Genomic DNA, 24,520 nt, shown 5'->3' with positions numbered 1-24,520 from the left:
TTGTTGGTTATCCTGTCTATCCTCCACGATTGGAAACTTATTAAGTTCCTAACTCATATATGCAACATTATTTCTCTCCTATTGCATTATGACAATAGATATTTAGAGTGTAGGCAACTGGAGTGCTTGTCTGTCAAACCAAGCCTCTGCAGGGGGAAATGGAAAGAGAGCTTGTGACGATTTCCACTTGGACGTTAATTAACAAGGCGACACCCCATCTTAACTCATCCTCCACTATTACTGGATTGGTTGAACAGTGCAGAAGAGAACCTCCCCTGACAGTTTTTTTAGTTTCAGTTCTAGGCGTTAATTTCACACCTGCAACGTTAGGTTTGTCAAAACCTAACATACACAAAGTATTACGTGCATTTGAATTCAATCAAATAGGCTATTATTTTAAACAAACTATGAAAGGATGCGTCCCCAGCGGGGTTTATGTTAGGAAAATGTGGCGCCGGACAATGTGACCAGGAAGATTTTAATGTACCGCCAGAGGTTACAAGACACAAGTAAGTCTCAAGTCTTAGCACTCAAGTCCCAAGTCAAGACAGGCAAGTACGAGTCAAGTCCCAAGTCAAGTCAAAACCGCCAAGTCTCAAGTCCTAAACTTTGAGTTTCGAGTCCTAAACAAGTCTTAATGTGCTCTTCACCAAATGTAATAACATTTCATATTTTTAACAAGAGTAATAGTTAGTATATTACATTTACGCAAATCATGAATGCTTTTAAAAACATCTATATATTTATTACTTTCCAAATAAAAGTTAGATTTCCATGGAAATACATGGGTGGCCATGAGAAAGCCAGCCCCCCCCACCCCAATCGGGCGATGTCGGCTTCGCCCAACCTTAACACACACACACACACACACACACACTCTCTCTCTGTGTGTGTGGTTACAGTAGGCTAACGTATATCAATGGTTTAGGAACAGCAGTAACATCAGACAGGTTTTAGGCTACCAACTGCCTAGCCAGTTGTAGCTCAACCGTGGGTGCAATGATCACGTTCCCGTACTGGCTGACTGACTGTGTGGAGGCTCATTGATTTAACAATACTTGTGTATCATGTAGGCTAACGTAAAGTATTAAAATATAATAGCTGTCGGCTATATTAGCCACAACTTACCGTTCTTTGTGCAGCTTCAAATGTCGAACAAAGTTGGAAAATGTTGCGCCTCCGTCCGTAATTTTATTCCCGCATGTTTTGGAAGTTGCAATCTGCTTTTTGTTGACACAGCGTTGTCTTTATATCCGAAAAAAATAATTTCTGGTATCATCTTTCCAAGGGCTCCATCTGAATTCACCGTCGACATTCCTCTGATCTGACACGCACAACTTTTTCCTCAGCTGGCACAATGTGGTTGGCTGCTGTCTGATTCAAACTGTAATCTGTTAAATGAAGAGTTGATGCGCTGCACAGTCATTGGTGTTAAAGTCAAAGTTGAGTTGCAAGTCATCATATTTGTGACTTGAGTCCGACTCGAGTCCAAGTCATGTGACTCAAGTCCACACCTCTGATTACCGCCATTTGAGAAATGTACTGGACCCATATGCATTTGGTTCGTAACCTGTTAGGGCATTCACTCACAGTGCTCAGAATGACAGAAGTCACATTTAGATTATGATAAATCATCTTAACAGAACATCTCCTCTAATGAAGCAGTAAAATGTAATTTGCCAAAATACAATTCTAAACAGTGCACCTGATGCGACTGATGGGAGCGATTCCACATGTCAGATATGAACATCTCTGTTAGAAACTTAGAAAGAGGGGTGAATCTATTGATCTATTTATAAAGATGCCACAACTAGGATGGGTCGCTAATATGATTGGACAACGGAAGAAAGCTGATACAGAATAGGAGAGAAATGCTGGTCTTTATAAAACATTTCCCTCCACGTTTCTATAGTGCATATTTTTGCCTGTTATGAGACATGCCTCATAACAGGAACTGAACTAAAATGTCCACGTTTTTAAACAACAAAGTATATGTTTTCAAAACGCATACTGCCTCCAGCTTACATTGCAAAGTGGTGGGTTACATACTGATAGCCTGCCTACTGTTGCCTATGCACTTGAATAGCAAATGGGAGGCGTGCTTCAATGACCAAAATTAAATTTAAAAAATGGTGGCCATCACAAAATTGCATTTAGCATGGTTGTGCAATGGCTGGACATATAAAAGGAAACCCTGGTCTCCAGAATCTAGTACAAGTTGGAGCTCTGCTACCAACCCGAGCCAGACGGACCCCGGCATTATACATCTGGTTAGGGTATGGCCAGAGCTCGGGTATCACTAAATTGATCACTAACATTTTGAAGCTGAGCCACTTGCGTGTGTACAGTCCTATCTGACTAAGATCATAACATGTCAGAAGTGCTTCACCTTCATCAAAAAATAAGACTACTTCACAGATAATCATGTTCCTTGAGTTTTGCCGGTTTAGAGTGACGAAAAGACAGCGAACTGCTGTCTCGTGTGTCTTCATTGAACAGAGCAGCCCAAGCGGAGTCATTGCTATGGATACTCACAGACTTAGCCACCATGAGCCGAGTGCATGCAGAGTGAGCTGCGCGCAGCGAGCAAGTGTCAGACATAGAGGACCAGCTTACAAAGGAAGTTATTTGTGAATTCGGGCCTTAGATATGTCAAAAGAAATCGGGCCTGGATAGGCTAGGGCCTGAATGTCCAGGACATGGATAGGGCTTAAAATTCCTGCCTGTGCAGGGCTCAAGTACAATTACATATTGAACAAAAATATAAATGCAACATGTAAAGTATTGGTCCTATGTTTTATGAGCTGAAAAAAAGAAATCCCAGGAATGTTCCATACGTACAAAATGCTTATTTCTCTCAAATTCTGTGGACAACTTTGTTAACATCCTTGTTAGTGAGTGTTTCTCCTCTACCAAGATAATCCAACCACCTGACTGGTGTGGCATATCAAGAAGCTGATTTAATCAACATGATCATTACACAGGGGCACCTTGTGCTGTGGACAATAAAAGGCCACTCTAAAATGTTTAGTTTTGTCACACAACACAATGCCACAGATGTCATTTCTGTCTGCAGAAATGTCCACCAGAGCTGTTGCCACAGAATTGAATATTAATTTATCTACCATAAGCCACCTCCAACGTCGTTTTGGAGAATTTGGCAGAATTTGCTCTGGATCGACGTGTACGACAATGTGTTCCAGCAACTTCGCACAGCCATTGAAGAGGAGTGGGAAAACATTCCACAGACATGTCTGTGACCAACAGATGCATATCTGTATTCCCAGTCATGTGAAATCCATAGATTAGGTCCTAACTTATTTATTTCAATTGACTGATTTCCTTATATGAACTGTAACTCAGTAAAATCTTTGAAATTGTTGCAGGTTGTGTTTATGTTTTGTTCAGCATACATGACCAGAAAAAAAGATTTTGATCAAAGCAATGAACTGAAATTAAGTTGCCCTTCAGCTAATTCTATCTTCAGAAAGATAACAAAACTATGGCGGATTTCTGTTTCTCATTCCCATCTTGTACCACAGATAGATAAAGGCGTATACACAGTCTCTGTACAATATATTTAATGACACGGGTAAATCTTTTTCATGATAGGCATTTCTTTGAAGTCCCAGCTCTTCCGTAAAGGGATCTGATGATGAGAAACTTGAACAGTCTTTGTGTTAGGTCATGAAATCGACACCCCCTTTCCTTTTTTTCCCAGGTTGCTGTGGAGGATTCAATCCCCTAAACCAATTTATAGGAGAGTATCTGAGTCACAACAGTTCATTTGAACTTGCAGTAAACAACCGCATGGACTCGGCCCTTAAATGAGAGAACTTTGACATGATCCCAGGTTTTATTGCATCTTATTCCCTGAACTATAATCAGAGCTGGGTCGACTTCCCCCACCCTTTCTCAACAAAGAAATAACAAGCATAGAAAATAACAGGCTAATTTCGAAACCCCGTAATTCTAATTTTCTGCCCAAATTGCAGCCTCGTGATTACAGGCATGAGGTGGAGCCTGACAACAGCAGCAGAAAGAGAAAGAAAAAAAGTCTCTGCCAGGGAGCCTCTGGCGTTTCAGAAAAACAAATGACAAAATGACAGCTCTCTTCCTCCCAAAGGGAGCGCAGCGTAGAACTGGGCCTCTCCAAAGCTCCAATTCCCCAAACTAGGCCTTTCACAGGGATGATCGTAAAAGCTTGGAGAGTGAGATTGGGTTCTCTAGCCCTGCCTGCTGCCATGGAGAATGAGTTAATAGGAATCCACTGCAATGGTAAAGTATTGGGAGTGAGGGCTGCCAAATGTCGACATGCTCAAATGGGGCGAGTGGAGAGGGAGTGGATGGGGATGGTAAGGGGATGGGGATAGGGTTGCCAGCGGTGCTGAAAGGCACCTCTATAGAAGGGCGAGAGAGCTCCTAAGCTGTCCTGAAGCTGCTGGGTATTCAGGGCTCAGACTCCAGCTGAGTGCTGAATGCTGTCCACTTCATGGGGCTGGATGGAGGATTCTCCTGCACACTCACTCCACTAATTCCTTTATTGTACTGTAGTTCCTCATATGGTGGGGATTGGCAATAAGAGAAACTCAGTTATGTGGTCAAATCAGGGGTGAAAGTAGAATTCATTTATTCGCGTTACGGGACTTCAAGGACGTGCACCAAATTGTTTTATGGGCCTAATCATAGAATGACATATAGAACACCTATTAATTCAATTCGGATCTCTGTTGGCATAGTCGTAAAGATCTGTCATTTAACTTATAAAATGTATTACCTTTCACTGTGGCATAAACAGAACCAGTCATAATGGTTTAATCTGATTGTTAAACAATCACTTCAAAGGGCTCCTTTACTAGGCTACCCGTGCACGTTCATCCACGAGCAACATATTTCCAGCCTCCAAACAGTAGTAAATGGAAAGGGACATCTGTTACACAGAAAAGTGTAATGACATTTGGCGAATGTCATTAGGGCAGAATGTATGCGTCCCCTGTTGTCCGCGCGCGTCTCAGTGTCAGCACCTCATCTCTGCCTTGACAAAATGCATTTTGGAGCGTAGGCTATATCACCCGTTTTCAAATCAATTAGCACATTTTTCATGCCTCTGACATGCGGTAATTATAAAAAGCGGCGTAATCGCCTACAGTTTTCTTGACATTTTGTTTTAATTATTGTGATAGGGTCATGTTTTACCGGTACGGTGTACCCCCACTGTTTATTTTGCCGGGACGCCGTACTGGACCATACCACTGTTACGGTTTTCTAAATGCGAAGGAGAGTCGGACCAAAATGCGGCGTGTAGATTACGATCCATGTTTAATAAACTGAAGAAACACGAATCAAAATACAAACACTACAAAAACAATGAACGTAACGAAAACCGAAACAGCCTAATGCTGGTGCAAACTAATACACGACAGACATCAGTACAAAAGGACACTAAGGACAATCACCCACGATACACAAAGAATATGGCTGCCTAAATATGGTTCCCAATCAGAGACAACGATAAACACCTGCCTCTGATTGAGAACCACTTCAGACAGCCATAGACTTATCTCAAACACCCCACTAAGCTACAATCCCAATACCTATGAAAAAACCCCAAGACAAAACACACCAAATAAATGAAGAAAAACACAAAATACTTAGACCAGGGCGTGACAACCACCTTACTTTTGCCGCTGGGTAAAAGGAATGGATTTTTTTATTTTACAGTATGTGCTGCTCGATGGAAGTAGTTGAGCTATGGCAGAGAATTATGTCCTTCTTGCTTCATTTGACTTAACTGTGACCAAACATGAGTCGGTTGCCAAAATGTTTTACAAATGTTGACAAACGTTGCAACCAAATACACATAGTGGGTTAGACGATATAACTTGGATTCTAAGTTCAAAATGGTAAAAAGAAAATCCCCCCCCGGCACTGTGCAAGCTGTTTACCCGGCGTTTCACAACAATGCCATATGAACTTTACGTGATATGCCCCCGCAGGACTCCAATCTGCAGCCACATCAGGTACACTGGCTGGACAACAGATGCAACTGAGATCCGCTCCATTTTACAAACCTGTAACAAAGAAACCTGGAGTCCCTCCATTGCAAACGCAACACACCCTCACAATCTTACACACACACACAAACACACGCATTAGTAAAGTGACACCAAATAAGCATGAATAAATATAAGACCGAGTTGTGTTTCACAGTCGAATCTCTGAGGAGCAGCCAGCAGCAACCTGTCTTCCTTCACCGCTCTTTACCGTACGCAGCATGAGCATTAGCCCATAGTGACTGGGACACTGCTGGCTCCCAGGCAACCAATTTGTTTGTTTATTGTCTTGGTGTTTTGTTGCGGTTACAGTTCATTGCAGCCAGCCAAGCTTGGGCATGCTCCTTTAAATGGCATCTATAAACCATGGGATATGCTCCCCCCACCTCCTCACACAACAAAGCATAGCGTAGTGTCACAATGATGCTTCTGCTACTGCTGCTCTCTCGCTATCCATGATGGAGCTTAGATATTCTCCTGAAATGCTGTCGGATCCACCTCAGTGGTTCCACAGGGAGGCAGGACATGCTGTAGAACGTGATATATGACACACCTAAACTTATTAGCCCATGAAGAACACAGCTGGCAAGGCCTTACACTGAAGTGCTTTGAACTGCTCAAATATGGTGCAATACTATGGATAGATGGCTGCCTTGTGAAGACCAGTGTTGAGGGTAATGCGTTACAAAAGTAGCGTGTTACCTAATCAGATTACTTTTAGGAGTAATGGTGTAAAATAACATGTTACATTTTGAAATTGGGTAATATTATTACAGTTACTTTGTCAAGCAACGCGTGCGTTACTTTCAGAATCATATCTCGACCAGGCGTGTCTCCATGATCTGATCTCGACTTGTTTCCTCGTTAATTATCCAGCTGCAGAGAAAGGCTGCTTAGAGACATGTCATGACACCTGCTGTCCATAGAAATGTATAGAGGGTGCACTTCTGATCTTTGATCTCTGATCGCTTCTGTGTAGTAGGACATTGTAGTACTATACTGATTTTTCTCATGAAAGTGACATTCAGCAGATGACGTTTGTAGGGTCAGTTGAGGGGAAATACATAGGGTGTCCAATCAAAAACACATCTTTTGACAAATGGGTGAAATAATGTTATTTGTGTAGATACTCCTCTAAGAAAACCAATAGTCCAAACCTCATGTCTCTTTCATAATCGGTTCAAAGGTTATTGGAGTTTTTTCCTTTCTATGAAAGACAGAATTAGCGTCACTAAATCAAATGGGCACCAGAATGTTCATATTTTAACATTTCATATTAAATGCAAAATTATGGTTATTTTTTCAAGGATTTCTCACAAAAACAAGCATTTATCTCTGTGAAATGTCAACGGAGTACTAAGCATACCGCAACCTTTTTAATTTCAAAGCCTTTTACATTTAATTATGTTTGTGAAAATTGGGCTTTTTGTGACCCGCAGAAACAACTTTGCAGATGACCATCCCTATGTGTAAAATCCTCAAGTCGCTGCAAGAAAACGGCACGAGAGCTTGGTGCTTGTTATTGGAGTATTAGGTTACGAAATCCAACTTTTTGGCATCAGAAATTCCATCACCTAAGTGTGTTTTCACCCACTCTGGGCAGAGTGGGTGGACACCCTACCGTTCATGTACGTGTAAATCTTTCAAATGGTAAGTTGGTTTATCAAGGCTTTTTGACAACTCCAACAGTGCAATGTTTTTTTAAAGATTATCTTTGGTTCTGGTTGCCTGAGTGTGACTGAGTAAGCTAATTGTACAAGTTCTGGCTGGACTTCACATGGCCTACATAAATGTGCAACATTCAGAAAATGCTAAATACATATTTTGCTTGTCTCCTGCATGCAAACAGAGCACAGTGTCTTTCCATATTAATCTGACAGTGAAGAGCTGGAAGAGAACACAAATGCTGCCTAGGGGTTTCTCCTTAAAACTAGACACAAGCCTCTTATCCCTGATAGTCTCTTCTTCTATAAATCACCTGCGGTCTCATGCATATCAAGTGTTCACAGCTCCAGCTCTGTCTGCCTGCCACGCTCAGACTCCTCTATTTGTTGCCAATGTGACGGCTTCTTTAACCAAAAAAAATGAAAACATACAGCAGCCAGGGTATCTCTCACAATGTCTCTTTTAGCACCAGGACAATATCAGACCAAGAGAGAGAGAGAGAGAGAGCGTGTACAGACTATAAATGTACAGCTGTGCCGTTTCTTGTCTGACAACTGGATACTGAACAAATTTCAGTCCGCTTTTAGACCGGGGCCCAGTACTCTCACAGCTACCACACTGGTTGTAAATGATATTGTAAGAGTTTTGGATAAGAAGTTGAAAGGTGTTGCTTTGTTTGTTGACCTGTCAAAGGCTTTCGATGCAGTTGATCATTCTCTTCTGCTGAAAAGACAGACCTCACTGGGGTTGGCCTCAGATACATGTTTGTGGTTTCAGAATTATCTTTGTGATAGATTTCAAGCTATTATTGCAGATGGGGTAAAATCAGATTTTGTCACTGTTCACAAAGGAGTCCCACAAGGTTCAATTTTAGGTCCTTTATTACTCACTATATAAAAAATGATATCTGTAACTCAGTGGAAAAACAATTCAACTTGAATTTCTATGCTGATGACACAGTACTATATGCCACAGCCCTATCACTCGCTCAAGCAATTACATTCCTGCAGTTTGACTTTCAATTGCTTTAAGATGCACTTGTAGATCTTAGGGGGGTGGTTAATTCAAGTAAAACTAAGTATATGGTATTTTCATGATCCAAAAGTATACAATTAGAAAATCTGAACATTGCTACCCATGATGGCTCTCTTTTGGAACGTGTTCCTACCTATAAATACGTTGGAATTTGGTTAGATGACAAGCTCTCTTTTAGAACTCATGTAACTGAGCTGGTAAAGAAGCTGAAATTGAGAATTAGATTTTTTAATAGAAATAAATAGTCTGTCTTCACAGCACAGAAAGTAAATTGTGCAGGCCACTTATGTCAGTGCTTGATTATGGCAATGTTTTATATATGCATGGATCAGCATCAGTACTGAAGAAATTGGATGCAGCGTTGCGCTTTGTTACTGGTGCAAACGTTTGCACACATCATTGCCTTTTGTACACTTCGGTTGGCTGGGACTTCCTGACTTTTAGAAGGGCCCAGACACTGGTTCATATCGGTCTCACAGAGACTTTCTAATTATCTCAACTAAAAAAATCAAGGTGGTCAAACCAGGTGGTCTGACTCGGTCACATGACATGCTAGTGCTAGAGATACCCCGGAGTTAGGCAAAACCACATTTGAATATCATGCTCCACACTCATGGAATGAACTGCAGGAGAACTCCAGTTAGATATGTTGGTGCCTGTAAGACAGTTTAAGTGCACATTACAATAACTTTATATTAAAAACTGTGATTGCTTTTTTTGTAAATGTGTGTTTTTGATATAGAAGTTTATTTATTTGAATCATTTTAATCTCTGTCTTGTACTTTTTATTTGTTTTAATTTTGTTTTGTTTTAAATTCTTATTCATTGCTGTGTTGTTTTTATTGTTCGACCACAGGACACAACTGAACAAGAGACTGTCTCCGCTTGTTTCCCCTGTTTAAATAAAGCTTAATAAATAATATTTACCACTGAGAAAGGTTGAAATGGGTCTGCAAGAGACATCCTCTATTTGATAGTACTGTAGCTTCACATTGGAGAATGGCCTTGGCCACACTGCTTATGACCACTCGAAGTCCATCCATGTCTGAGGAAGTCGGAAGATGACATGGAAACCGGCCACTAGAGGCAACAGTGAGTGCTGATACCTTCAAGTAGGTAAGCATCTGCCTCTGGTGCCAAAGGTTGCATGTTCAAATCCAGCCTATCCCAAACCTTAACTCTTACCTTAACCATTCAGAGTTAATGCCTGAATTTAACCTTAAAAACACTTCTAAATTTGACAATTTGAACAACTTCTAAATGTGATGTTTGAGAAACATGGACAAACGTCTAATTCTGACATGAGACTGAGAGACCTTGTTGCAAATATAACACTGCACCGAGTTAGTGCAATCATCTCCACTTTTAACCACTTTCATCATACATCTAGCTAGTACTGATTTGGAACAAATGGGGCCAACGTAGGTTTCCCAATTTGACCAAGTTTCACTTTTACAGGATAATTGGCCAAAGGGGAGAGCCTAATTGGATCAAACCCTATCATAGACACCTCAACTACCAACCCAGCATCCAAACCCACAAACCCAATCCATTCTTATGAATTGTCCAGCATTGTTTACATCCAGTGCAGTTGAACTGTCCCAGGGTGGCCTTTGCTCCGTCTGTCAGCAATACAATAACACAGTCCAATATAAAAAAAAACTCAGAACAACAGCGGGACCACAAGCAACTCCGGGGGCTATATACGGCAATCTATAAAACACTGTAAAGGGTTCCCTGTCAGCGGGTGTGAAAGGGAAGATCTACACCTCCTCTGACTCTCTGGAGGGACTTCAATTAATCACAGCAGAGTTGTATCGTCGCTGCGCAACAGGAGCCGTAAGGTTATTGCCATCTGTGTTCCACAGGATGAAATTAGGTGATAGCACTAATTGCAGATAGACAGTTGACCGCACAACGCATGTCAGGGGGATGAAGGACATATGGACAGATGAATGACATATGGATGAATAGAGAACTGGGAAGGAGGAGATAGAGATAAAGAGGATGTGGGAGAAAGGAGAGAGAGAGAGAGAGAGAGAGGGGGGGGGGGGAACGTGCACCACTGTTCTGTGTGGTGGCATAATCATGAATATCTACAGGGGCAGACAAGGAAAAGCAAGGCTGATTAGCTCTGAGGACAGTGCTTGTGTCACCAAAACACAAATCCACAATCCTCTGTCTCCTTAATCAGACAGCTGCTTTGTTAGAGCATGAAGAGAAAGGAGGAAAATCACATTTAAAGCACATACTGTGAATAGTCAGATCTAATGCCGCCTCCAATGTGCAGTGTGTCTTAGCATAAGGAGCTAAGCTTTTCCTAGTTGTCAACACACAAATTGTTTTGGTCCACTAAGGCTTGGCCTTCTGGTACTAATACCATTTGTTCTAGAACAAATAACTTTTGAGAAACAATAGATTTGATTTTAAATGTATCAAAAGCTTGATTTTGAGTTGAATGTTTAAAAACAAAGGCATTAGTCATATGTCTCGGTGTTAAGCTTTTTCATAGCAGTTTTAGCGTCAAATATTCCCTGAACTGCACCCCAAAAATTGTGTTGCACACAGAGACAGAGCAAGAGCAAGACAGAAAGAAAGAGAAATATACATCTGCCATTGCATGCTGTAACTATTCGAATTTCTTTAATAAACAGCCTCAGTTATGAGATTCACCTTATGAGTGAAGTTATCCCCTCACAAACCTTCAATTAGTTGTACTGGAGCAGCACCAGGACCTGTGCCATACACTGGGGGAAAATTACTTCATATTTCTTTTCATTTCATTATTGACATGAAACCCATCACAACTCATGTACAGTATCAGCGAACATGGGGAGAAATAGAAGTATTAATAACCATGTGCCAACTTTTGATCCTCACATTTCATGCACATTCTGTAGGCTAATATGCGGCTATCCATAAGGAACACTATGTTTTACGCACAGGCTAAAGAGAAGAAACCAATACCAACACCTTGCTGGATTACATGAATTTAGACCAACGTGAACCCGTATTGTCATCAACCATTATTTATAACGACTGTATTGGTTTGGATCCTCATCTGTGCCAGTATATTACATGCATCCCTTTTACAAATAAAGCACTTCAAATTATACTGTAGTTTTCACAAACAAACCTAATAGTAGCCTGAAACAAGGATATGTGAACATCGGTGAGATTGGCTTTAAGATTCAGTACGTAGCAAAGTCTAATTTTGTAAGTATGTAGAAATGGCTGTAAATTCATATATTCTGTCCACAGAATGCGTTATCCATACCGTGCACGTTTTATGCTTTTGAAAATAAAGATCACAATAAACACTTGCGTTCATTATTAGGATATATAAAACACCAAGTAGCCTAGATTATTTTCACATTAGCAAAATGATGTAGCCTAGATAAATTAAATATAATATATATTCATAAAGACGCATAGCCTACCTGTCGTTGTGCTGTCAATTAATCCCGTGAAATGCCCCTTTCATTTGCTTTCCATTGTCAAAAACAAAACCAGGATAATGTTAAAGAAATAGCATATCCTTATCGCATGAAGGTGCCCACCACGACAAAAACATAACCTAGGACAATTATGTAGAAATCAAGCTTTCCGAGCGCACAAATCCCCGAGTCGAGAGAAGTCTAAAATGTATTGCATAGACTTTAAAGCTCGACCGGACCCCCGGCTTGATCAGTAGACTGGAAAGCAATGGGAGATCTTCTAAAGTTCCAGGTCCTTTTGCGCTTTTTCAGAACTTCCCAACCGCAAAAGGGCGACAGCTTGGAAGCAAAAACGTATAGTCAGTCATTGTTTCTCCAGAACATATTAGTATTGTTGCAAGTCACCCAGTATTGTTTTGTTAACTTGTTGTGGGTGTGTTTCTTCGCCGTTCCAGACGAGGCATTTGAGATGAGGGGTCGGAGCGTTAGCAACCGGAGGCAGAGCAGGGTACGCACCTGAGACAAGTGTATTATTTCAAAACAACGTTACTTCAATGATTTGGCGCCACTCAGTGGCATTTTCACTTGCCGCCTTGGCGTCGTGCAATAGATGTATGATAAAGAGGATAATAGGCTATGAGAGTTATCCCCTGAAATGTGATGGTTTATTGAAGATGGTATGTATCTATGATATGGTGCCAACGAAATTGCTATTGTCACATATTAAAATGAAATTAATGGCATATTATAAAGACATGTATTACCATGTAGGCTAAATATTACTCTGAAAACCCTCAGATCTAGGTCTACTGTCAATTTGGGATGATGTTATCCCTGATGCACATAAACTCTGATTCGATGAGAAAACACGCTTTTATTCATCAGCTTTTCACTTTCAAATGTTTGAACTCATCCAAGCAAGTATGCTAATATACACTGCATGTATAACACATTTCAATAATAGCCTTTAGGAAGCCCAAAGGAAAGTAGAAAACAGCATTCTCAGACTTGGGCATTATCAGTTTGGAGGAAACTGATGAGATTAGAGGTTAAAAGAGGTGCCTCGGGCAGGCTGTAACACAAAGCAGTAAAAGGAAAAACTATTTGTTAGGATTTCAGAGAAGCCCTGAGTTTGTTTGTCTGCTTGAAAACATCTTCAGAGAGAAGCTGATGTATTCTGATATGCATTAGGTCCCTAACACACTAAGGTTGGGAGTACGCTCCCCGTTTCGCTCAGAGACTCACCCTCTCTCTCCTCCCAAAGCATTACCGCTCAGTCTAAAAAGCTTTCTCTTTAGTAATTGCATTATCTCTCTATTTCTCAAGCGCTGTCTTTTGTCTGCCTCAAAAGACAGGAATGGGCGGAATAATCAATATCCTGCTTTGAAATAGCCTGCGGAGAGAGGAGGCAAACATTTGGATTTGACTTTGATTGCTTTTGGACACCCTCAGAGTGTTATCATCATAAACTCAAGTCATCTACTTCTCAGAGATTTTGCGCACACACGTGCACAGAGCCAGTGGGTAGGTCATGAAAATCACTGCATGACTGATGATTCGTGATTGGTGGTGGGGGCGGGGGTGACGTCTGGCCATTATCATTGACTAATGGTATTACATATACTCTGTGTCGTTATTGAAGGAACTTACTGACGGCATGGCCACAGACATAGCATCACTCCTCACAGAATGCGTAATGCTTTTCCATTATGCCGTCATACAAAGGACCCTTCATCTAATCCTAGTCCTACAAATGCTTCAGTGTGACAACTACTCATCAGCTTGGTCATGATTTCTCGACTTGATAAACACGTGTCCATCAAAACACATATCCTACCAGAAGGTGTAGTTTTAACAGGGAGCTTTGGATCCCCACCACAAACAAACTCACACACACTAAAAGAGATTACCTCATTAATCTCCAGTGCTAATGTGTATTTACACAGTAAGTGGAGCAGAAGCTCATACCATGCACACATTTCTGTGAACACACTGCACTCATGAAGTCATGCAATTCGATGGCTTCAACCATGAGGTAAGGCTCCACAAGCTGCATGGGGAGGAATGATCAATGCAATCCATGCCCCCGAAGGCATACCCACACATCTTTATTATGGGCATACTTCACAGAGGCCCCAGCATAAGTCTTTATAAGCTGAACACATAGAGGGATAGCCATGGAGCCTCATGGCCATTCACTACTGTTCCTAATATCTGCTGGGGTCAAATAACGGGCAACTTTTGTAGCTAAAGAAAATTCCATGGGGATGCTATAATATGTGCATTTGACATCTCAGTGAAGGACATTAGCTCTGAATAATAGTGATAGTAGTGAGTAGATCTGCAAAGTGAGACTAATGAGTCTTCTGTGTGACCCCTCATACACTGTCAGCCCCCGCTGTCTCTCGCCTTGAGAAGGGGGGAAAAGAACACTGAAAAACTCCTGGGCCAAACAGGAGCAATGATTGTAGTGTCTCTGCTTAAAATAACAGGCCCTGTGAGTGGAGTAACCTCCTCGACTCCTCCCCATGCAGTCCTCTGCCTGAACCCCTCCCTGTCTTCACCGTGGATGTGATGAAGACGGTGTGACGTCCAGTAGAAAAGTGCAGGAGGACAAATAGGAGGCATAATGGCTTCTGGGATGTAGCTGTCCATCAATTATTCAGCGGCAGCATCAGTCAACCCTTACGGAAAACCCCATGATTTCACATGTGGAAAATGTGACATGTATCATTTCCACATTTTGCACATGTGAAACCATGTGTTTTTGGGACACTTCAACATGTGATGATATTTCACATGTCTATTTTCACGTGATCACATAACCTTTCACAAATTTTCACAACAGATTTTACAGGTCATTCACCAGCAAACAAAAATGAGTAGTTATGATACACAGACAGTGCTTTTAACATACTGTATGTACGTTGAAAACACTGTCGTATCTGACCACAGTCTGTATGTTAATTTATACAGTAATTATTGTTTAACATGTCCTTATCCGGGATTAAAACTCACAAGCTCTTGGTTCATGGCATGGTTCATGGCATTCCAATTTTCCTGCTACGCTACCATGTCTGGGTTAGTAACTGATTTCCCCTGTATTCCTACACTTTGGACTTCAAAGTACATCTCAGCTTAGTTAAAAATACACTCAAGAAAATATATTTATATATTATAATAGTGATTCAGGAGTAACATAAAAACAGAATAATATGCCCCACCAACATTAGACAACTATACAGAAAAAGTATACAGTCCATTAAATCAATGATGAGAAAATGGTCAGAATAACTGATAACTAAAATAGCAGTACAGGTGGCACTCTTTTGCTATCTATTATAGGTATTGAATGTGTGGGGGAATACTACAGACTGTGTTGCAGGAGAAAGATCAGCATACCTCAAATCCCAGGTGGGGTTATATGAACAGTGCACCACTTACTTTAAAACCCCCATACCATTTCATTGCTTACCGATGGTTTGATCTTATGTGATGTTAATGTGATAACATGATTTCACATTTGTAATGTCACATGTGAAGTGTTCCAAAAACACGTGTCACATGTGACATATCACATATGAAGTGTTTGAAATTCGTTGAGAAACACCAATTGGAGTTCAAAAACCATTAATAGATCTTTTTTTTAAATTAATAATGTTTTGTTGTTAGTGTCAAAAATGCTGTTAGAGGTAATTTCCTTAGTATGTGATGTCGGAGTTCAGGGATGATGCCGCGTTCACGTGCTAGTTGGAACTAGGACACTCGAAAATATCCGACTTGCTAATTGGTTGTGGTTATACGTGCCGCATTCAACCAGTTAGCAGGTCGGAAATTTCAATGAGAAACGGTAATTGGCTAATTGATGCACTATGATGCATTACAAGCAAAACAAATATTCTACAAAAATGAGAATTATGTCAATAACTGTGTTCATTTGCATGACAATTAATACTTACCCAAAATGCCATAAATCGACACAGCCCTAGTTTGGAGTTACCTTTATAGCTAATAGGCTGTGTCAGCGTTTACACTTCATCCAATTATAATGATGGGAGGTCAAAATAACATAATGGGGGTTCCCTGGGTTGCCGGGTGTGGCTGAAATGGCTGAATCTACTCATTTGAAGGGGTGTCCATACACTTTGGTATATATTTAACAAGGCTGCAGAACTGACAGTATAAAAACGTAATGTTTATGAACAAAATACAACAGAGCACATTAACTGGGATGACATTCCGTGTCATGTGAGACCAAAAGGAGCTAGCAGAAAGCCACACCACCAATAAGCCACGCCTGCAATCTTCTGATAGGCTGTTGCTGCTGCTCTATACAGTACCCTTGGGAAAGCATTCAGACCACTTGACTTTTTCCACATTTTGTTAGGTTACAGGCTTCTTCTAAAATGTATCAAAATCGTTTTTTACCCATCATCGTAAAAAAATAAACGGAAATATAACATGTAAACAAGAGTTCAGACCTTTTTCTCAGTACCTTGTTTGAGCACCTTTGGCAGCGATTACAGCCTCGGGTCTTCTTGGGTATGGCGCTACAAGCTTGGCACACCTGTATTTGGGGAGTTTCTCCCATTCTTCTCTGTAGATCCTCTCAAGCTCTGTCATATTGGATGGGGAGTGTTGCTGCACACCTATTTTCAGGTCTCTCCAAAGATGTTTGATCAGTCTGGGCTCTGGATGGGCCACTCAAGGACATTCAGAGACTTGTCCCGAAGCCACTCCTGCGTTGTCTTGGCTGTGTGCTGAGGGTCGTTATCCTGTTGGAAGGTGAACCTTCGCCCCAGTCTGAGGTCCTGAGCGCTCTGGAGCAGGTTTTTAATCAAGGTTCTCTCTGTTCATCTTTTACTCGATCCTGACTAGTCTCCCTGTCCCTGCCACTGAAAAACATCCTCACAGCATGATGCTGCCATCAAATGCTTCACCATAGGGAGGGTACCAGGTTTTTTCCAGATGTGACGCTTGGCATTCAGGCCAAAGGGTTAAATCTTGGCTTCATCAGACCAGATAATCTTGTTTCTCATGGTCTGAGAGTCTTTAGGTGGGTTTTGGCAAACTCCGAGAGGGCTGTCGTGTGCCTTTTAATGAAGAGTGGCTTCCGTCTGGTCACTCTACCACAAAGGCTTGATTGGTGGAGTGCTGCAGAGATGATTGTCCTTCTGGAAGGTTTACCCATCTCCACAGAGGAACTAGAACTCTGTCAGAGTGACTATTGGGTTCTTGGTCACCTCACTAACCAAGATCCTTCTCCCCCTATTGCTCAGGTTTGGCCAGGCGGCCAGCTCTAGGAAGAGTCTTTCTTGGTGTTTCCGAACTTCTTCCATTTATGAATGATGGAGTTTACTGTGTTCTTGGGGACCTTTAATGCTCTAGAATGTTTTTGGTACCCTTCCCCAGATCTGTGCCTCAACACAATCCTGTCTTGGATCTCTACGGACAATTCCTTTGGCCTCATGGCTTGTTTTTTTGCTCTGACATGCACTGTCAACTGTGGGACCTCATATAGACTGGTGTCTGCCTTTCCAAATCATCTCCAATCAATTGAATTTACCACAGGTGGACTCCAATCCAGCTGTGGAAACATCTCAAGGATGATCAATGGAACCAGGATGCACCGAAGCTCAATATTGTTCCTAGGGCCATCATTGTAAATAAGAATTTGTTCTAAACTGACTTGCCTAGTTAAATAAAATGTAACATTTTGTAAAAATATATATTTATGTTTTGTTGCCAAAAATTCCTAAAAACCTGTTTTTGCATTGTCATTATGGGGTATTGTGTGTAGGTTGCTAAAAATGTGTATTTATTTAATCCATTATAGAAAAAGGCTGTAACGTAACAAGATGTGGAAAAAGTCAAGGGATCTGAATACTTTCCGAAGGCACTGTATGCTCTGAATCAGCAAGTGATGTGCATGTTGCCAACAGTAGGTTACTGGCAAGGATTGCTACTGGCAACATTTTGCCAGTAAGTTATTGTGACTTTCACAGTAACTTACTGACAAGTAGTTTACTACAGTCAAGAAATTATAAATTCACAGAATCTTCTGGCAACAAGTCACCATTAGGTTACTGGAACATGCACAATAACCTCTTGTGCAGCACAGCCACGTTCCCTTAAACAGCTGCAGAACAGATGCTCAACTTGCCATCAAACACTTAAACTGCTACAACACTTTCACTGACAGTTGGCACAAATGCACGTATATGAGCACACACTCAAATTTGCTAATGATAGCCTCCCGGGTGGCGCAGTGGTTAAGGGCGCTGTACTGCAGCGCCAGCTGTGCCATCAGAGACTCTGGGTTCGCGCCAGGCTCTGATAGTCAGGCTCTGTTGTAACCAGCCGCGACCAGGAGGTCTGTGGGGTGATGCACAATTGGCTTAGCGTCGTCCTGGTTAGGGAGGGCTTGGCCGGTAGGGATGTCCTTGTCTAATTGCTTACCAGTGACTCCTGTGGAGGGTCGGGCTCAGTGTGCGCTAACCAAGGTTGCCAGGTGAACGGTGTATCCTCTGACACATTGGTGCGGCTGGCTTCCGGGTTGGATGCATGCTGTGTTAAGAAGCAGTGCGGCTTGGTTGGGTTGTGTATCGGAGGAAGCATGACTTTCAACCTTTGTCTCTCCCGAGCCCGTACGGGAGTTGTAGCAATGAGACAAGATAGTAGCTACTAAAACAATTGGATACTGTGAAAAAGGGGTAAAATTAAATTATATATATTATACCTACAAGGTACCGAACTGTACCATGTGAGTTCATATATGTACACTGAAAAATAATATAAACGCAAAGTGCTGGTACCATGTTTCATGAGCTGAAATGAAAGATCCCAGAAATGTTCTATGAGCACTTCTCCTTTGCCAAGATTATCCATCCACCTGACAGGTGTGGCATTTCAAGAAGCTGATTAATCGGCCTGATCATGACACATTTGCACCTTGTGCTAGGGACAATAAAAGGCCACTCTAAAATGTGTAGTTTTGTCACACAACACAATGCCCCAGATGTCTCCAATTTTGAGGGATTGTGCAATTGTCATGCTGACTGCAGGAATGTCCACCAGAGGTGTTGCCAGATAATTTAATGCTAATTTCTCTACCATAAGCCGCCTCCAATGTGGTTATAGAGAATTTGGCAGTACGTCCAACTGGCCTCACAACCGCAGGCCACGTGTATGGCATTGTGTGGGCAAGCGATTTGCTGATGTCAACGTTGTAAACAGAGTGCCCCATGGTGGCGGTATGGTATGGGCATGCATAAGCTATGGACAACGAACGCAATTGCATTTTATCGAATGCAATTTGAAAGCACAAAAATACTACGATGAGATCCTGAGGCCCATTGTCATGCCATTCATCCCACCATTATCACCTCATGTTTCAGCATGATAATTTACGGCCCCAGTTCTTCCATGGTCTGCATTCTCAGCAGACATGTCAACCACGGAGCATGTTTGGGATGCTCTGGATCGACATGTATGGCAGTGTGTTCCAGTTCCCGCCAATATCCAGCAACTTTGCACACACATTGAAGAGGAGTGGGACAACATTCCACAATCAGCAGCCTATGCGAAGTAGATGTGTTGGTCACACCAGATACTGACTGGTTTTCTGATCCACAACCCTACCTTTTTTGAAGGTATCTGTGACATCCATAGATTAGGGCCTAAGGAATTTATATACATGTACGGATTTCCTTATATGAACTGTAACACAGTACTGACTGGGCACCCTCGCCGCGGGCCCCGGACTGGGCACCCTCGTTAGGGGCCCCGGACTGGAGGCAGCCGCCGGAGGCTCCGGACTGGAGGCCGTCGCCGGAGGCCGTTGTCAGAGGCTCCGGATCGGAGGCTTCTTGCCGTGGATCATCACCGGAGGCTTCTTGCCGTGGATCATCACCGGAGGCTTCTTGCCGTGGATCATCACCGGAGGCTTCTTGCCGTGGATCATCACCGGAGGCTTCTTGCCGTGGATCATCACCGGAGGCTTCTTGCCGTGGATCATCACCGGAGGCTTCTTGCCGTGGATCATCACCGGAGGCTTCTTGCCGTGGATCATCACCGGAGGCTTCTTGCCGTGGATCATCACCGGAGGCTTCTTGCCGTGGATCATCACCGGAGGCTTCTTGCCGTGGATCATCACCGGAGGCTTCGTGCCGTGGATCATCACCGGAGGCTTCTTGCCATTGATCATCACTGGAGGCTTCGTTCTGGGTGCAGGCACCGGATACACAGGGCCATTTAGGCGTACTGGAGGTCTCGAGCGTAGAGCCTGCACAACCCGTCCTGGCTGGATGGTTGTCTTCACCCTGAAAATGCTGGGCGCTGGCACAGGACGCACTGGGCTGTGCAGACATACCGGAGACACAGTGCGCAGAGACGGTGCAGGATATCCTGGGCTGAAGAGACGCACTGGAGACCAGGCACGCTGAGCCGGCACCATCCTGGACTGGGATGTAGTGCACCGGGCTGTGAACGCACACTGGAGACACCGTGCACTCCACCGTATAACACGGTGCCTGAACAGTATCACGCTTCTCCCCACGGTAAGAACGGGGAGTTGGCTCAGGTCTATAAACCGACTCCACCAATCTCCCCGTTTGCCTCCCCCCACAATGTTTTGGGGGGCTGCCTCTTAGGCTTCCGTGCAAGCAGTGTTCCCTCACAACGCTGGGCCCCTTTACCAGCGGCCTCCGCCTTCCTGGCTGCTTCCACATGTTCCCATGGAAGGCAATCCCTTCCGGCCAGGATCTCCTCCAATGTCCAGTACTCTTTTTAACAACGCTGCTTGGTCCTTTTTGTGGTGGGTAGTTCTGCCACGGCCGTCTTCCTGGAAGGAATAAGTGGACCAAAGTACAGCGTGGTCAGCGTACATTTTCCTTTTTATTTAAAATGTCGCCAACAAAACAACAAACGAAGACACAACCGTGAAGCTTACAGGGCCATAGTGCCACTAACAAAGAGAACTACCCACAATCAAAGGAGGGAAAACGGGCTACCTAAGTATGATTCCCAATCAGAGACAACGATAGACCGCTGTCCCTGATTGAGAACCATACCCGACCAGAACATAGAAACAAAGAAACATAGAAAACAAAACATAGAATGCCCACCCTGACCTATCTAAATAGAGAAATAAAACGACTCTAAGGTCAGGGCGTGACAGGAGCAGTACATTTCAGGTTGCAGACAAAGAGGTTATGAGTTCAAATCCAATTTAAGGCTAAGTCAGAATTGTGGTCACAGTACAAAATCATTGAAGATTTTACAGTAATTTAAATCAGCATAGACAGGTTGCTTGTTCAGCAACAAAACCATCACGTGTAAAACAGAAGGGGCTTAGATCTCTAAATGTTGTTTCTGAAATAGATTGTTGTTGATTAGCTAGCTAACACATTTTTGCTATATTAGCATTTGCATGAAATAAGTCAAAACAAAAACAAGACAATTCTCCATATGGCAGCTTCTTGTAATTGTTGCTAGCTATCTGACCATTCAGTATCATAACAACACACTGCTTTTGGCAACATCGATGAGTACGCATCATTTTTGCGACGTTGTCAGCAAACCCATTTATACAGCAGCATACTGGTCATTTTATAGATAGATTTACTTTATATTTACTGCAACTCAAGAAGTTCAGAAATCTATGAATGGGAATAAATATATAGAGAATCTCCATTAAACATCAACCCGGTGGTGCAGGAGGATCTGCAGCTGGCAAGCAACCAGGAGGTTGTGAGTTCAAATCCCAAGTGAGGTTAAGTCTCAAGCAATCGGCATACAGTCCATTGACACTATGTTATCATGTGGCTTCACATGTTGTCAAATGTTATCACATTAACTTGTCAAATGATGAGTTCATGTGTGAAATTCATGTGGTTTATCCGAAAGGGAGTGCCCCTTGACTCAACAGATCGACAGACTCACTGACACCTGTTTTTCTCGTGTCATTTTTACCACAGATAGAGGACACTCAGAAGAAATGCAGAGAGAGGCATCAGGCTTCATGCCAGGTCTTTCCAAGTAGCTATTCTATCAAGATGCTGCAGCCTTGACTAATGGGTTTGCATCAAGGAGCATTGTAATGTACAGTAGTTTGCACTTTAACTACTTTTGCTCTCAGTGGCAATTCTCTCAACTGCAAGATTATGGAAAATAGAAGACTATGGGAGATATTGCTGCATTTTGTCATATAGAACCTAATATAAGGGGCAGCACCACCATACAGCTAATGCTATCATACTTCAAGAGTTTTTCACCCATTTTACTTTTTTATCAAAGGTAATGTAACGAAATGCTAAATAGAGGATGAAAAGTTGAAACAATCAGAAATGCTTGTGCTGTACTGATATGAAACCAATATGTCCTGGTTTGTGGAATTCATTCTAGTATCATTAATCAAAACCCACTGTGCCAGTGCTTCATATTGAATGAGGCTAAATTCAGAGACTAAGTTCCACCAATCAGACTGCAGTAAAATTATAAGATTGTGAATACTTACCGGTAACCTACTCAGTATTGCATCTGTATCTGTTAAAATAACTGTAGTGATTTGGATGAGTATATTTCAATACCAAATGCGATGATTAATTTACAGTTTAACCAGACAACATATGATTCAATGATGTACTGTAAATCGATCCAATATGAACCACAGATAATTTACACGGGACTTTCTATCATCTCATTCTCTGTCTTAACTCCCACACACTCCTCTCTCATTCCTCTCTTTCCCTCACTCACTCCATCTCTTTCTCTGCTTCTCTCCCTCCCCATCTATCTCAAGTTGGCTTTACCTGATAGTCTTGGCTGCCTCTCCCAGAGCACACACCCACACAGAGAGAGCGAGGAGGAGATTCAAAAATAAAAAAAATGCACCTGTCATTCTCCCTGTTTCCAAATGAAAACACATTTGTGCCCAGTGGATCAGTCTTCCTGACAGACAAGTAGAGGGCCATTTATCAGCTCTGAGATTACATCTTCATTGCCAACCACAGCCAGTTGGTAAGCTGGGAGTAGTCTTAGATATGATATATATATTTTTTTAAATGGCTCTTCCTTAGAGACAGGCTAAAATTCTCATTTCGTTTTCTGATATTGTTTGCCAGTGTTGCTTCCTGACATTGTTGGCAGCCTCTACTCTGTGATTGCAAATTCACCAACAGTGAACACAGCAACATAACCCCAGTTATTAGATATGGTAAACAAAAACATGCAATAAAATTATATGAATGCATCCTATTCAGCAAATTGCCATCAGGGATAACAGAAAATGTTTTTGTGTACTCAGGTAATGTGGCTTGTATCCCTTCATACACACTTGGCTCAAATGGCCAAGTTGATTGGAGCATGGTGTTTGTTTTCTACAAAAGAGTTGTGGGTTGAATTATTGCATGGGCCATTTTTTATTTTTTTATTTCACCTTTATTTAACCAGGTAGTCTAGTTGAGAACAAGTTCTCATTTGCAACTGCGACCTGGCCAAGATAAAGCACAGCAGTGTGAACAGACAACACAGAGTTACACATGGAGTAAACAATTAACAAGTCAATAACACAGTAGAAAGAAAAAGAGAGTCTATATACATTGTGTACATTGTCTGTTTACAAGCGTCTGCTAAATAACGATTATTATGTTTAATTTTCATCTGTTCATCAGCCAAACTGCTTCTCATCTCCTATACTCTGGCTCCCTCTATTGTGGAAATGTTTACTCTACAATGCCCTAGAGTAATTTAAAAAAAACATTTAACTAGTTAAGTCAGTTAATTAAGAACAAATTCTTATTTTACAATGACGGCCTACCCCAGCCAAACCCTCCCCTAACCCGGACGGCACTGGGCCAATTGTGCTCCGCCCTATGGGACTCCCGATCACGGCCCAGTTGTGGTACAGCCCAGGATCAAATCAGGGCCTGTAGTGACACCTCCAGCACTGAGATGCAGTGCCTTAGACCACTGCGCCACTCAGGAGCTAACTCTGGAACTAATTACAGTGTAACTAAACAGTATAAGAGCACCACAACAGTCATACTTTTAGAGAAAATCCGTCTGAGATTAGGCTACCACTTTTAAATGAGCATAACACACATTTTTTGGATTATGTTTTTTCTGACCTAAATATATGCATTACCCTCAACCTTGAAAAATATCAAGATTGTGGTGGAATTGGCAGTCCATCATAATAAACTCCTTGTAGTAGTGCATTCATTTGGGGGCTTTCTAACTTGGACCAGCAACTTTGCAGTTAGAGGACAAATGCACAAGCTACCTGCCCTGTGCCATAAAGGTCTAGACCTCTTAGCAGAGACAGTAGTA

At 42.1% G+C, this 24,520-nt stretch overlaps 1 protein-coding gene across 1 annotated transcript in view; it reads right to left on the bottom strand.

The window, feature by feature from the left end:
• The window catches only part of LOC135541153 (chemokine-like protein TAFA-2), a 190,612-nt gene extending 177,962 nt beyond the window's left edge, over positions 1–12,650 (bottom strand). Inside the window, exon 1 of the mRNA XM_064967267.1 lies at positions 12,194–12,650. The gene's annotated coding sequence lies outside the window, so the exon portion shown is untranslated. The remainder of the gene's footprint in view (positions 1–12,193) is intronic.
• Positions 12,651–24,520: the final 11,870 nt, after the last annotated feature.

Source organism: Oncorhynchus masou, chromosome 6 (genome assembly GCF_036934945.1).
Source record: "Oncorhynchus masou masou isolate Uvic2021 chromosome 6, UVic_Omas_1.1, whole genome shotgun sequence".
Taxonomy (NCBI): Eukaryota; Metazoa; Chordata; class Actinopteri; order Salmoniformes; family Salmonidae; genus Oncorhynchus; species Oncorhynchus masou.
This window is presented reverse-complemented; position numbering and strand designations above follow the sequence as displayed.